Source organism: Sminthopsis crassicaudata, chromosome 1 (assembly GCF_048593235.1).
Source record: "Sminthopsis crassicaudata isolate SCR6 chromosome 1, ASM4859323v1, whole genome shotgun sequence".
NCBI classification, from domain to species: domain Eukaryota; kingdom Metazoa; phylum Chordata; class Mammalia; order Dasyuromorphia; family Dasyuridae; genus Sminthopsis; species Sminthopsis crassicaudata.
The window spans coordinates 159,486,334-159,503,574 of record NC_133617.1 but is presented as its reverse complement, the minus strand read 5'-3'; positions in this window follow the sequence as shown (position 1 = coordinate 159,503,574).

The window sequence follows — 17,241 nt, the reverse complement described above, 5'->3', positions numbered from 1 at the left end:
ATTTAGTCCTATCTAATACTTGTTTTTCCCAGTTCTCTCATCTCTTGGCACCAGATACTAAGTCAAAGGTCTATGGGAGGAACATTGGTCTGTTAGGTCAGGAACTGCCTTTTGTCTCTTTTGTATCCCCAGAATCAGAGCACTATCTGGCAATAGTAGACTATTTAATAGATGTTTATTGAATTGAATTGAATTTTGTCTGTAACTAGTAACCAATTACTCTGAAATTATGAAGACCCAGGTTCAAATTCCACCTCAAACACATTCTCGGTGAACGTGGACATACTACTTTAACTCTTTGAGTCTTAGTTCACACATATATCAATTGTATTATCTCAGCAGAGAATTGTGAGGCTCAAATGAAATATTAAATGGGAAGCAAACTTTAAGGCATCACAATTGAAAAACTGCTCGGTGTATATGTAAATGATTGCTCAGATTTTGTTTTCTTTTTTAATTGCTCAGATTTTTATACTGTCTTATGACTACAAAGTGTTTTTATGAATATTATTTCATTTAATCTTAGCAATCTTATGAGGTAGATAGTGACAATGTTATTTATCTCATTTTACCAATAAGGAAACAGAGATATATAGGAATTTTCTCAAGGCCACATAGTAGCTTTAAATGACTGAGGTGGAATTCTAATCCACATCATCAGCTAACTATACCAGGGCAAAGAATTAAATGATATATATGTATTAAATTATATATATATATATATATATATATATATATATATATATATATATATATATATATATATATATATATATGTGTGTGTGTGTGTGTGTGTGTGTGTGTGTGTGTGTGTGTGTGTTTAGTTTAAACTCATTTAAGATTCCTAGAAGGCTAATCATATTTTCTTGGCTCATTGATTCCAAGCTAAATATGCATTCTTCCTCAAGTGATAACATATTACTTTACATTTCTTTTATACATTTAACTGTATTCTAAATTTATATTGTTTTTACCTGTTAATTTCACATTAGATTTTAATAAATGTTCACTGGGCAAATAGATGGATGGATGGATAGAGAGATGGATAAATGTCTCCTAATATAGAATTTTTAGGAGCTAATTTGTTTCTTAGATGGATGAAGCAATGCTTTCTCTGAAGTAAGATATATTTAACCTAAAATTTAGCAGTTAGTCAGATCCCTAAGAGGAACTCTCAGAATTAAACTATTTATCCAACAAAATATGCAGGCACAGGCTGAAAGGAAGAATAAAGGCAGTGTCAAATTTTTTTTTTTTTTTTTTTTTGGTTGTTGTTGTTTTGCTTTTCTGCTGTTAAGGATTAGCATGGAGAAAAATGAGTATCCTGGTAAAATGCAGACAGAGGAGAGATTTTTGATAAGGGAGAGAGGCCAAATGAAGTAAAATAGGGAGAAGAATATAATAGGGACTTTTGTTAAGAAGAGGCAAACACATCTAATTCCTAAGATCTCTGGAATAATAAATTGTCCAGCATCTGACAGAAACAGACTTGTGACTGGAATAGAGTGACTTTTTCATTCATTGAATGAAGGTGTCACAAGTAGTTAATCCAGGGTATTCAGATGCCATCCATATTACTTTACCTTCTGAATGAGTCTTGCTAAACTGGGCTGATCAAATGATGGGTCCTGGTCCAGGGGTGTGTGTGTGTGTGTGTGTGTGTGTGTGTGTGTGTGTGTGTGTTTTAATTGAAATGCTGAGGTTTTGTTGGTTTTGGAATTGGAAAAGATTTTAGAGCTGATCCAGATCAACATTTAACCTTGTAGGGATTCAGTTTTCTACTCTGTAAAATGAGGGAATTGGCCTCTGAGATCTGTTAGGGCTCCAAGGATAGGATCCTAAAAGAGTCAAATGAGCAAACATTTTAGTAACCACTAAACCAGCAAAAGCTTTACAGGTTTATGGAGTCCTATTTAAGAGTACTGAAGGAAATCAAAAAGTTTTCCTTCTCTCTTGCCCTAAGCTCCATAAATTTTGGAATCCAAGGAAACCAGACATATTCTCCAAGTCAGGATCAATTTATCAATCAACAACATATTTATTAAGCACCAACTATGTGTCAGATACTGTGTGCTAAGTTCTGGGAAGAGAAAGACAAAAGTGAAATCATTTTGCCATTAAGGAGCTTATATTCTAACTTAATTGGAGAGAACTCTATTGTAAGAAAAACTGTGATTCCATTGAGATCAAGATATGTTGTGTTTGTGGTAAATTAACAAGTCATACAAAGTTTTAAATAGCTGATGAGTCTGTATTTAATTAGTGATGTGACCAAGGGGACAAGTAAAGAAGCCAAAAGATTGAAACAACTCTTTAAGCAGTTGCTAAATCTCTTTCCTAGACATCTGCTGAACACAGCTATAGTGAAGTCTAAAGCCTATAATATAAGGTAGAAGTTATGGGATTATTGAATTTAAGGAACTAAAAGTAAGAATTGTTATATCCAGATGGCCTGCATCTGAGGATTCTTAGATGAAGTCTAGACTAGATTGGAAGGTTGAACATTTGTTTTGAGAACATTAAATCCTAGTCATTTTAATCTAGATCATTATTACAATAATGACTGAAATGTCCTAACACACATTAGAAGTATTCATTCATTCATGAAAGAAATACTCACTGAGTGTGTAGTATGTGACCAGTACTATGCTAGGTATTGAAGGGAGACTTTGAGGAAAAAAAGACATTGTGTCCCTGACTGTGATAATTGTAAACCTTATATTGTTTGATGTTATAGTGATAGGAGTTCAATGGGGAATCATTTAAGGTAAGTGGTTCTAATGCCTATAAAGCACATAGACAAAAACATACATAGTTTGTACTTTCCCACTATTCTGATCTATGTTAACTCTGTTTTAGGCAGGTAACACTTGTAGATTTTGATTGAATGGAACTTTTAACTGGATACATTCTCCTTCTCTGCCTTAGATAGTTAGCTTAGATCCTATCCCAATTTGTGAAAACTAACCCTACCTGAGCTTCACCCAAGCCTGGCATGGTTAAATGACCCTAAGAACTTCCACACTGCATCTGGATCTGATTAGGAATGCCTTCTCTCACATCTGGCATCTATTATTTGCTCTCAACCAAGCCCATTCTTAGGGTATACAATTTCACCACCTGAACCCCAACTTTGAGCTTGTTTCTTCCCTGACGTGATTCCTTTGCCCTTGTCCTGGAGGATGCTTCCATAAAGACAAATTTCTATCTGTTTATATTGCCTAGCATTTGTATGTACGCTTTTGTTTGCCTGCTTACTGGGCCATATAATAATAATAAAGTTCTTGTTTATATCAGCTTCCCAAATGCCAACAGATTTTTGCTTTACCCTCATTGTGATGTTGAGGGGTGAGAATACCCTAACAGCAGTGGGGGTCCCTAGGCCAATACCACAGGTTTTGTGAAAGAATTCAAAAGAATTCGTAGTCTCAGTCTGCAAGTGAGATTTTTGGCAAAATGGGTTTATTTTCACTGAGAAACTCTTTTCTCTCAGAGGGCCACTTCCTGATTAGGAAGATAATGAAGTTTGGGATAGAGTCTTAAATTTCATTTAGCCTTCCATGTTTTGGGGCTAGAGATCGATTAGGGGCTAATTTTCAAATCAATAAGAGAGTTGATTGTTTCCCAAGCCAAAGTGACTTCCAGATCTATTGGAGATGTGAGTTTCCCATAGGAATCAGGTAGTTTTTCCAGAGCTTGGATGGATTGAGATTTAAGCCCACCTCCTCAAAAGATAAGGGGGACACAGTTCTATTACACCAATGAGACCATACAAAATGCTGACCCTCAAGGACTTTACAATTTAGTTAAAAAGACAAGGCGCTCACATATGTTAAAAAAAAAAAAAACTTCATAAAGCAACATTACAAGGGGGCAGCTAGGTGGTGTAGTGGATAGAGTACCAGCCCTGAATTCAGGAGGACCGGAGTTCAAATCTGGTCTCAGACACTTAACACTTCCTAGCCGTGTGACCCTGGGCAAGTCACTTAACCCCAGCCTCAAAAACAAAACAAAACAAAACAAACCCCCCCCCCAAACAAACAAACAAACAAAAAAAACATTACAAGAGAATATCATGAAACAAGCTATGATTAGGTGCCCAGTAATAGGTGCAAAGTGGTAGTTTAGAGGCGGGTGATCACTCTAATGGGCTTCAGGAAGGAGATGGGAATTCAGGGGATTGTGAATTTATAACCAAAAGGAAACACAAACATTATCTAATCCATCCCAGTCATTTTTTTAAAGTGAGGAAGAGTCATTTTGAATCCTGGCAGGTAGTGACTTGCCCAAGATCACATAGGTATGTAGGAGAACTGAAAAATTGAACACAGATCCTTTATGCTATTTCCAATGCACCATGTTCTCTCTTTCAGAGGCAGCATGGCATAAGCCATCTGTTTCTGTAGCCAGGAAGACCTGAGTTCAAGTCCCTCCTCTGACAGCCTGGTTGTATAATTTTGGGCAGTTAATTAATCTCTTAATTTTCTAGGCATCTCTCTAAACAGAAAAAATGCTGCTTAAAAGAATTTTCTCACCCCAGAGTTCCTCATCTCAGTGAAATTACAGGTCTAGTACCAGTGCTATCCAAATTTTATTCAACATTGTTGTACCTTGAAGGAGTAAAATAGATGAAGAAGAGGACTTCAAACTGCAGAAATATAATTCTTTACTTTTGGTCACATTTATCATCAAGTAAAACCTTTTAAACAAAGCCTACACTGCAGTTTTCTATTCTTCTCTCTACACTTGTCAAGGAACAATGTTTAATGATTCCACCTCCTCATCCTGCAGATCTGCTTGTTAACTTCTCCATTGCTACCTTCTTCCTGTCTCTCCAAAGTTGCATTTCTCATTCCTTTTTATTAAAATGGGGAAGGATTTTGTAATTAAAACTTCCTTCTCTATAGTTTAAAAATCTGATTGCTGTATCTAGGAAGCATGGATGTGGAAATTGGAAGCTAAAGTTCATCAGAATGTCATCCTTCCCTCCCTGCACCCCCACAGTCATTAAATAACAAAGCTTGGGAATAATTATTCTAAAATCATTGTAGCTGTTGGGATTCTTAATTGTCATGGGAATCAAGAATGTTTTTGAATATATGAAATTATCAGGAAATGAGCATCCTTTATTCTGTAGATAGAATCTTATTGTGATTCGATTAAGTTTGACTATAATCAACCTAGAAATTTTATTGGGAATGTTATAGTTCAGAGATGTCAAACAATGCTGTAGGAATAGGGCCAGAATCAGATTAAAATGTAATTGGGAAATTTTAAACAAAACAAAGATACAATATAACAGATAAAATTTGCATTTTTCTAGGTTGGTCTATAGTCCTTAGGGATCTGTTTGCATTTGAGTTTGACACCACTGCCACAGACAACTTGGTAATAACTAATTGAAAGCTATTTACTTCAAAGTGTAGAGGGCCACAGATAGTAGAGGAACTCTGGGTGAGGTATAAGACCTTTCAGCCCAGAGGGAACCTGCTAACAATGTCTGGTTCAGCTCCCCATCTCTCCTAGGGGTTCTTCCTGAGAAGTTGTGGGCACTGACAACCTGTGTTGTAATTAACGCAGAGTGATACCAAGTGGAAAAGTCATTTACATACAGTAGCAAGTTGTTTTTGTGGTCTAGCATATGCAGTATATTAGCACATGTGCAGTGTTGCTTTGGTTATATAAGGGTATTAGAGTATATAAGGGAGAGAGAATTTGGAATAAATGGACTTCATGTTTTGACCATCCATGTGAGTCTTACCTCATCATTCCTCCACTAAGACCAAGGACTTGGGCTGGTGCTGAGATCCTCCAGAGAGCTAGTCCAGATGGTATATTTTGGCACCTCAGTGTGGGGATTCTAGAAAGCATAATACATTTTGGCACCCCAACTTGGGGGCTCTAGAAAGCACATTATATTAGGTTAAAGGTTAAAACATTTTCCCCATCAATACCTAAACATTAGGATTAAACACACATATAAGGGCAACATATACTTGAATATTATGATAGTAGGAATGAACATAAAATCCAGTGATTTGCTTCTTTCCTTTTCTAGTGGCTTCTTGAAGCATCTTGGAATTTCAAGTCCATTTGCATTGAATGGAATAAATTACCAGGGTCATGTCTTGAAATGGAAAGATAAATGGAAGGGGATTTAGATGTTTATGGTCTCAAAAAAAAGATTCATAGTGGGGTGCTGAGCATAAGAAAAATACACTGCCTTGATGTGAAAAAGAGGTGAATACAATTCAGGTATTCTAATTCCACTAGGTGTAAGACCTCAGTCAATAAAGATTTATATCTGTTGAGTAGCCCTTATGTATACCAGTCCTTTGAGGTTATAAGAATGACTAACAACAAGGCTAAAAGTTAGTTGACTAGCTCAGAGCATGTTGGTCTAAGAAGTTGAGTTCTTAGAGAGCTATGATTGTCAAAGGAAAGATCCCAGGCTGGTGAGTGGTAGGTATGAAAATGGAAAACAGTATTAATAGCAGCAGAGAATGTAGCACAGATGGATACCATCTTTGGAGGTGTTATGGGAGAAATATCTCCCCATTGAATTTGTGTGAAAGGTAGCTGCTGTCAAATAAATCTTTAGCAACATGGAAATTTTAGAAGATAACCAAAGGTTCAGTGACATGAATCCTACTGATTTGTTAAATCAAAGTTCAAAAAGTTCTGAAACACTTTTAAAAAATTGTAGATGCTATATTCCCTTCTTCCTCTTGGCTTTTTAACTTAGAAATGTCAAAATTCTTTCCTCAATACTGTTATTCCCTGAGCCAGGTTTTAGCCAATTGACATTAATATTCACCGGAAACAGGCTTCAGTTAGCCAAATGTTCCTAGAGGAATGGCATAATAAAATTGAACAAAAGAAAATAAAAAAGACACATATTATAGCAATGTCAGCAGAATAGTGACCTTTGGAGTAGCCATGGGGCTGAGCAGCAATGATAAGGGTGTAACAAAATCATAACAACTGGCTATTGTAGGTAGACTAAGATATAGTGAGATTTAACTGGCCCTTGCCATATATAGAACCATAAGGACTCAGAGTAGGAGCACTCTTCTAACCATAATTCAGGAAAGTTGGAACTGAAACTTAATCCTAGCTCTAGAACATGAATATTATTTTTTTCTTTTTAAAAAAATTTTTTTATTAAAGTTTTTTTTATTTTCAAAACATATGCATAAGATATTTTTCAACATTCACCCAAGTAAAACCCTGTGTTCCAAATTTTTCCCTCCCTTCCCCTAACACCTTCCCCAAGATGGCAAGTAATCCAATATGTGTTAAACATGTGTAATTATTTTATATGTATTACCACAATTATCATGCTGCACAAGAAAAATCATATCCAAAAGAAAAAAATAAGAAAGAAAACAAAATGCAAGCAAACAACAACAAAAAGAGTGAAAATACTATGTTGTGATCCATATTCAGTCCCCACAGAACTCTCTCTGAGTGCGATGCCTCTTTTCATCACAAGACCATTGGAACTGGTCTAAATCACCTCATTGTTGAAAAGAGCCATGTCCATCAGAATTGATCATTGTATAATCTTGCTGTTGCTATGTTCAAAGTTCACTTAGCATCAGTTTATGTAAGTCTCTCCAGGCCTTTCTGAAATAATCCTGCTAATCGGTTCTTATAGAACAATAATATTCTAACATTCACATACCACAATTTATTTGGCTATTCTCCAATTGATGGACATTAACTTAGTTTCCAGTTTCATGCCACTACAAAAAGGGCTGCCACAAACATTTTTGCACATGTGGGTTCTTTTCCCTCCTTTATGATCTCTTTAGAATACAAGCCCAGTAGAGACACTGCTGGTCAAAGGGTATGAACAGTTCGATAGTCCTTTGGGCATAATTCCAAATTGCTTTCCAGAATGTTTGAATCAGTTCACAACTCCACAAGCAATAGGACATGAATATTCTAAGAGATTTATTTAGGGAAGAAATCCTAAACTCTTTCCCACTATCATATGATTCTGTTAGATATTGTATTCATTCACTCAAGAATGGCTAAGAATAAGTCTATTGCTTGACTGTCCTTGATTATTTGTGTTATTATTTTGTCCAAATTAACCATTTTGGTTTTAGTTTCTGCCTGCCATTTTGGCACTGGGTAGGGATTTATGTCATATCTCTTCTCTAATGAATTAAGTGTAGCATATGTATCATGCATATAAAACCTAGTGGGAAGAAGGCAATTTTTTTGATCATAGACTATTAAGAGATGAGATCTCAGAGATAACAATATATTATTAGGTCAGATAAATGAAATGCCATTGGCTGAGCTAGAACTATCATCCAAATCTGGATCCTAGGCTTATATTATTTCCCTGGAGAGACTACTTTTTCAGAATATTTCTTTATATATTATACATATGGACATATACAATCTCTCCAAATGTAGAACATAGAGAAGCTATATATTTAGAATATATGTATATATGCATGGATTTATATATATATATATGTGTGTGTGTGTGTGTATTGCATACTCTAGGTTAAAAAAAATCCTAGTATCCCAATGATAGCAAGAGGATGTTAATTTCTTTTCTTTCTATTTGTCCTAGACTTTATAGAGTAGAAAATCCATGGGACAAAACTTCCAGAGCAAAAAACCCCCCCAAAACAAAAAACTTTGAACACATTAAACTTTAATAGCCTCAGGAGTTTAGGAATATTTAGATGGTCAGGAATCAAATTAGGCAATAGATGATGTCATTAACAATGAAGATGAGGTGACAATGGCTCAAACAGACCAAATTCATTATTTCTGTTGTTCTCTGAAAATGATGAATTCTCTGAGGAAGAAAAAAAATCACATAGAATGCCTTTTGAGGGGGCTAAAAATGAAAGAAAGTGAACCTCATCAAGTGGGAGAAAGAAGTGAGATTATCTAGGAAGCCCTGCTCTGCATTTTTATTATCTTGTTGTTTCATTTAAATTTTTTGTTTTTTATTTATGTCTTAAAATATTTGATTTTCTGCTATTTGATAAGTTTATACAATGAATATTTTCCTTGTCCCTTTTGTTCTTTTGAAGAAATGATTTTAATCTTCCATTTTAATGATTCTCTACTTATTTTCCTTGCTAATTAGATTGACTTTTGCAGAATATGTAATTTTGGGATGTCAGTTGATCTTCTTTGCCCTTCTGAATATCATATTCCATTTCATCCTTTAATTTCTTATAACTATATTGTAATCCTGCTTTATTCTCCTTGTAACTTTAAGGAAATTTTTACTTGCTGCACTGCATTTTATGAAATAATGGCACATCTTCATTTTGTCCAACCATCATTACTTATCTAAAGATAGAGAAAGCAGACTATTAAGAATGTCATGAACAAAAAAAATGGTTAGTCATTAGGACAAGACATCTTAGCTGAGATAATAAAACTTGGCATGCTTTATTCCAGAAAATACATGTGTTAAAAGGAACTTAAATGAGATCATTAGAATTAAGGTAGGGAAAAAATGTACAGTTCCCTGCCCCCTACTCTCCACCCCTTTAAAAAACGTTTGCTTGTCATCTGAAAATAAATGGAGGGAGAAGGAGTTAGAATGTAGTCTGAGGCCAGACCATCAAACTGTCACAACATATCCCTGAGTTAATTGTGTCTACTATGCTTTCTTAACTCTAGATTTCATTTGGTCCACTAATAATATTTAAGGGACATATTAACTGCAAATGAAGTGATGGTGGTGACACAGAGAACAATGAACTTTCACGTCTTGAGAACTTAACTAGCTTTCTGCTGGTGTTTGCTTCTATATAGAATTACATAATTGGCTAGTGAATGAATAATGCTTTGAATATTGCAATGGCCTGATCTAACTTCCTAACAGTTTTTCATTTTCTGAAAATGAGACTCATCCAAAACCTTACAAACTGCATAAATATCCTGTCAAGTTATTACAGCATTCCAGTTGTCATCTGACTTGTAATGATTAGTTTTTGCCTTCTTGTTTAGTGATGGCTCAAACATAAAATAAGGCTTCTCTTGATCCCCTGTGTCAGCATAGGCATTAAAGGTCATAAACCATTCTCTCCCAAATCTAAGTTTCTACTGCTTCAGAGTATTAGCTAATAAAAACCTGTTTCACTGACCCATGTAATCACTATACAGACATTTTATGGTTGGTTTCCCCATTCCAGATGAAAATGATTACGAACTACAAGGGCTCTTTTTATATGACCTATTAATAGCCTTTTTCTTTTTTCTTTTTCTTTTTTTTCTTTCTTTCTTTCTTTTTTTTTTTTTTTTTTTTTTTTTTTGGCTTAGTATGGGGAGACAGGGAAGGATAGGGAGGAGTGAGGAAGAGGTGGGCAATAAATGCTGAGCTACTAGAGCTGAGTGCCTAACAGTGGCTGGCGTCAGAAGTCGCTGTGATACACATTCCAGTCCCACCACCCTTCACCCCCTCAACCAGGGGTCCATGGTAACTAAATTGATGGTCGTCTCTCTGGCTGCCATCTCCCACACTGCTCTTGTGCTGCCCTGTTTTCATTGTAAAAGAATGCAGGACATTCAGGCAAATCCAAGCCCCATCCTTGAAGTCTGGGCTTCATGGGAACGTTTCACACCATCGTGATTGCTAACTGTTAACTTTCATACCTTGAACTGTTTGTCTTGGCAACTCCTCCTGTTTTGCTAGCCGGACAGAAACAGGCAAAGGCAGTCTCCCCTTCGCACATGAGAATCGTCACATCTATCATGAGTTTGCCAGCACGAACACTAAGCTGATGACTCTCTGAAGGGCCAAATGTCCTCCATTAACCCCACCCCCATGTCTGATCTTTGAAGTGAATGTCAAAAAGAGGATTTTCTCTAAATCTCTTGGACTAACTTGGAAAACCAATATATTGGGGATAGTCAAGGGGAATTTGAGTTACAGTATAAGAATGTGTGCGTGGGTTAAGAGCAAATGATGACTGGATCTGAAGAGATAGCCCAGCAGCATTGCCCTTGATGTCTGCTTCTTTGGTCATCTCTCATGTGCAAGAAAGTCTTGCATATTGTTCACAGCATGAAAAATACTTGTGTGGGAGGTTGTGTGTTTTTCCATTTGTACATCTGGTGTACCACTAAGACACTAAGTCAAGAGGTCAGAAAATAAGCCCTAGTGGCCATTTTTCATCATTTAAGATCTGGCAGTTCATCAAAATTGGCTCAATGCCATCTAACACTGGAGGGAAGTGGAGACTGAACACAGGAGTCTCTTTGCCCTTGGGGATAAAATTGATACCAGAGTCTAGGGTTTGAATGATGGGGCACAGTAAGAGTATAGATGAACTGTTAGAACTTTGGACAGGGAGTCGACAGATATATTAGTGAAACATCAGACAGGATTCACCCAAATGTTGCCTTATTTGAGAAAAGGAGAGACATTTTCAATATATTCAAGCTAAGGCTGACCATTACATTTCAGTGACATAAAAGTCAGAATATAGCCTGGGTGTTCTATTAAAATTAACATTTCTGATTTTGACTTTGCCATTGAGTGTAGAATGTGAATTGAACACAATACAATAATATCCATAGATAAAGAATCATCTCATCCAAGAGGTATGACTGGTAGCATGCTGGAGCCAAAAAGGTGGGTTCTAATCCCACTTGAGATACTTACTAGCTGTATGATTCTGGGCAATCATTTACCTTTTCTATACCTCAGTTTCTTCATCTGGAAAATGAGGGGGATGGGGCCTATGACCTTTGGAACTCAAGGTATGATCCTTTGAGATTGAATTTTGTTCTATTGAGTAAAATAGTTAAGAGTAGGGGGAGAGAGATAAGTATGCTAGAGTCATAGATTTAGGAAGTCTTAGAATTATTATCTTAATATCAGCATTGCTTATAACTCTTTCAATTGAATTAATAACTTTGGCAAAAGGTCTCTGATTGGAAATCTGTAGGATAGTAGGATAATGGTTTAGAAGTGGCAGGAACCTTGGAGGTCATCTAGTCAGTCATCTAGTCAATCCCTTCATTTTATAGACAAGGAAACCAAAGCTGAGAGAATTGAAGTAGTTTTCTCAGTGTCAAACAGGTAAGTGTCAGAGCCAGGATGTCATACCAAGTCCCCTAGCTTCAATATTTCCACCATAGCAAAGTGCCTCAAAAGAAATCAAATTAACAATATATAAAACCCTGTGCAGTGGTGGTTGAGAAAGAATAGGACATGATCCATTCTTTTTCTTCACTGATTATCTTTCAGGATCCAGCCTCAACTTGACTTTCCAACTTTATTACTCTTTTTCTAGCGCCAGAATCCAACCAAACAGCCTTTCTCTCTGTTCTTCACACATGGTACACAATCTCATTTCTTTGTGTAGCTGAGTTATACAGTAATAAACCACTGGGTCTGGAGTCAAGTGACCTCACTTCTAACCTGGCCTCAAACTTCTTGACTGTGTGATCCTGGACTAATCACTAAACTAACTCTGCCTTACTTCCCTGAATTGTAAACTTGGGATAATAATTGTATATACCTCATAGAGTTGTGAAAATCAAATGAGATAACATTTGTAAAGCACCTAGCACATAGTAGGCACATTAAAAGTGGATTATTACTCCTTCCCTTCCCTCTAATTTCCATGGTCACCTCCATGTCTGTAATGTTCTCCCTATTCACCTTTGTTTCAGAGAAGCATTTCCATCAAGACTCAATTCAAACACTACCTACCACACAGAGCCTTTCCTGACATCTCCCCTCCCCAGAAGCTAATTCCATATCTCTCAACTTTTTATATATTTTGTATTTGTTCTGTAGCTATTCATTCATTGTATCCTTATATATAAACATTGCCTTCCCCAAAATAATGGGCAGCAGGGAATGTTTTACTCTTTGTCATATGTACACATATAATATATACACATAAATGTATACGTGTGTGCATATAACACACGTGTGTATATACACATGTACATACATTTACATATACACACATATATTTTAATGGTTTTGCTTATGATATCTTCTTTGCATCTCCCAAAAAGATTTGTAAGATGCAAAGAAAATATCATAAAGAATACTATAGAGACAAAAAAGTGCTCCCAAAAGGCACTATCACATTTTTGAAGGGATATTGATAAACTAAAGAGGGCGTAGGATTGAATAACCAGAATAAGATGGATCTAAGTTCATGCCATTTGAGGATCATTTTGAAGGAACTGAGGACATTACAAACTGTCATGAAAAAGAGACATTGGACACTCTTTTCTTGATCTCATAGTGGTGAGCTAGGAGAACTATATGGAAGCTACCTCTGCAATGTAAGTTTAAGCTACAGTTAAGGAAAAATAATTTTTACAATAAGTATTATAAAATCTCAGACTGGGAAAGGACTATAAAGGCCATTTGGAGGTGATCTTTTAGTCAAAAAAGAATCCATTCTAATGTTATCCAGAAGAGAAATAGGTTGCCTCATGAAATGATAGGCTTCCTTTCACTTGGGATCTTCAAATGACATGAAGATAGGATTCCTACTTATCCTTGAGCTGGTCTAGATAATCTCTAAGGACCTTCCCACAGATTCTGAGTATGAATGCTAAGCTACAAAATTTAGATAGTAATGGATAGCTATTAAAGGATTCTGAGCATAGATCATAAGAATTGTGCAAAATTTAATTATTAAATCTTGTGAATCATAGAGTAATATTGGGGATATTATTTTTGTTAGATAACTATTGTCAGAGATGATGATAATAATAATAACTGACATTTACATAGCATTTGAGGATTTAGATAACTTTCCTTATAAGATCTCCATGAGTTTTTCAGTTCCAACATGATTAACCCCTTTTCTTGTTTTACTTCATCCTTTTGGGCTTCTTACACTCTAAAATTTGTTTAGAATCATTATTAAAGGAATTCGAAACAGTTTGAGGGAGAGATTTGGCAAGTTCTTGCCTTTACTTCTGCCCTCCTGTTATTTAGGCTCCCCTCAACCCCTTTTCTTTGTAGATGAAGAAGCTGAGGCTCAGTGAATTGAGATAACTTGTTACTCAGCTATTCTTTCAGATCTAGTGTTCTTTGGGAGATGAGATTCACAAATGATTTTAACAGAAGGTAGAGTTAAAATGAGACAAAATATTATAAAGATTCATAAGAGGTGGTAACAATAATAATAAATGCTTGCATTTATACAGTGCTTTAAGGTTTATAAAGTTTGATGGTTTTTTACAACTTTTATCTCATTTTATCTCCAAACAACCCTGCGAGGTGAATACTAATTTTCTCAATTCTGAAGATGAGAAAATTAATCCAAGGAAGAATGAAGTGATAACTATAGCCACACAGCTAATAAGTATCTAAGGGGGAGAAGTGTACTGAATTCATGTCCTGATCCTACATCCACTGCTCTATCCGCTGTGCCATATAGTTACCTCATAGGCATCAGGCTCTTCCCATTTGGGAGGCTCAGGAAAAGTTGAAACAAGTCCTTCCAATAAATAGGGAATGGCTTTTCCCCCAATTTGGGCAAGACAATTGGGTATGCTTTCCTGTCATCAAGGCAAAATGCACTCTTCTCTGATTAAATTACCTTGTCCTTTCTCAAGTGAAGCAAACAGTGTCTCCCTCCCACTTTTCTAAGCCACCACTTTTAAATGATGAACTTTAATTGGTGCATCACTCTGTTTTTCTATAAAAAAGGAAAACTTTACAGCCCTGGCAGTATGGTAATTAGCAACAAGAAAAAATGGGCTGTTCCCTCTGCTTCCTCATCTGAATTTATAGGAGCCTGGAGTGCTCTGTTCACCCTAGTATTTTACTGGTGTTACTTGGTGATATTTAATAGCTCCAACTTAAAGTTTTACAATGACACTCATTCCTTTATTTACATCTTGGCTCCAACAGCCAAAAACAATGTTTTAAATATTGTGTAGGGGAACGTAGTATGTGTGTGTGCATGTGTGCTGAAAGAAAAAAAATTGACAATGAATTAGGAAATTGGTAATTTCGGTGCTATCACAACAACACACCATCTTTTAATGACACCACTTGAGAAGTAAGAGATTAGGTGGCACAACTTTAAACAATGTGAGGGTGGCCTGAGCTGGAAGGGTAAGAAAGTTTTATATCACATCCAGGTCTGGCTCTAGGCACTGGAAGCCCTGAGTGAGATGCAGTTTCTTTGAACATCTTGGGATACTGTCTCACTTCATCAAAAAGAATTAAAAAGTTGTCCAATCTATTCATTCAGCAACCCATCTTGGCAATGAGCAACCTTTGTAGTAGTTCTCATCTAGTTCTCTGTGGTGCTGACCGGGTCAGTCTTTGATTCCTTCTCACCCTCTTGTCTGTCCCACTTGGCTTAGTCATTTTGATTGTCTTGGCTCAAAATGTTTTTTTAAAGTGTGCTTCTGTCATTCCTTTAGCTCTAATTTCTTAGATCCTCTTTGTCTTTCCTATATTCAGAAAGAATTCTCTGCAATAACATTAGTGAGCTGGTAAATATCTTCAGAGACAATATTAACCAATAGGTCTGCATGGCCCACACTGACAGCTCATGATAAATCCTCTCACTCTGAACTTAGCTGCCCTTTGTTCTCATTTTAACTGTCAGATCTTTCCTTTCTCTTTCCTCTGGCTGGGCCCCAATTTGGGATAATGGTGAGAGCATAAAATCTGCCTTTGATCCATCTCTTTTTTAAAATAGTATTTTATTTTTCTATATACATGCAATAATAGTTTTCAACATTCATCTTTGCAAAACATTGTGTTCCAATTTTTCCCCTCCTTCCCTGCACCTACCTCCCCAAGACAACAAGCAATCTGACTAAGTTAAACATGTGCAATTCTTCTAAACATATTTTCATATTTGCCATGCTGAGCAAGAAAAATCACGTCAAAAAGAAAAAAAAACACAAGAAAGAAAAAAAGCAAATAAAAAAATAACAAAAAAAGTGAAAATAGTATGCTTTGATCCCCATTTAGTCTCCATGGTTCTCTGTCTGAATGCATCATAAATCTGTTGGAATTGTCTTAAATCACCTCACTATTGAAAAGAGTCAAGCCCATCACAGTTGATTATCACAAAATCTTGTTGTTATGGTATATAATGTTCTCTTGTAAACCATCTCTTTATTCCTTGGGCAGCCATCGCCTTTATGATGTCCCTTGTCCTTAGGAAGTACCATTGTGGTGAGGCCATCAGCATACAGGTTACCTATGCCCTAAGGTCAGAATTGTTTTTCTTTCAGTCACCTTTTGCATAGGAGTAATGTTACTCGTAGTACAAATATGGCTTTTTTGAGTCATGAAGACACCTAGTGTTCTTGCAATTAATGTTACCCCTAGATTGAGAGTTACTCAGTCTATATAAACCCAGGGTCACCTGATTTTAAATACCTGTCATTCGAGTGACTTAGCTTAGTGTGAGGGAAAATAATTTTTACCTTGGAAGGTGACTGTAGATGCTGCATTTTATGCTATATGTGCCTGCTGTGTTTTGATTAGTAGTATTAAAAAAACCTTTCTACTCTTAAGTTGTTTGCTTTATTGTGACACAATAAATTAATACTAATGGATAGCTGTTAGAGGAGGGAATTTCCCATGACATGGGAACCCTATCAGTGTAGATTGCCTTGAATATGAGCCCCAAGCTAAGGCTCAGGGAGTAATAGAAAAGAGAATCTTGGAAAATTCCTAAAGAACACCAGTTTTATATATGTTTATAACTTGTGACCCTGACAAAGTTGAATGTCAGTAGAGTTCAAGAAAAACTCACTTTCTACAAAATCCATTCCTGATAGATTCAATTTAATTCAATTCAGTAATCATTTCTTATTTGCCTATTATAGGCTAGGTACTAGGACTACAGACTTGAATCTCCCCTCCTTTGCGGAAATTATAGTCTAGATGGAAATACAGCATACACATAATAATATCTGACATTTATAGTGTACCATAAGGTTTGCAAAATACTTTATTATCATCATTCCTTAATCTTCACAATCAGTGTGTGAGCTAAGTATTTTAAGTATTACTATCTTCAATTTACAGATTAGAAAACTGAAGTTAAGAGATGTTAAATTTCTCTGTGTTCTATCTAATAACTTTCACAGGTCAATTTGAACACAATTATCTCCTGACTCTATATTCATCACTTTTATTATTATTGTTATTCTTCACTACTCATTGCTACTCTTCAATGTATAGTACAAGAAAAGATGTATACTGTCTAATCTGTATCAGATTGTTTGCAGTGT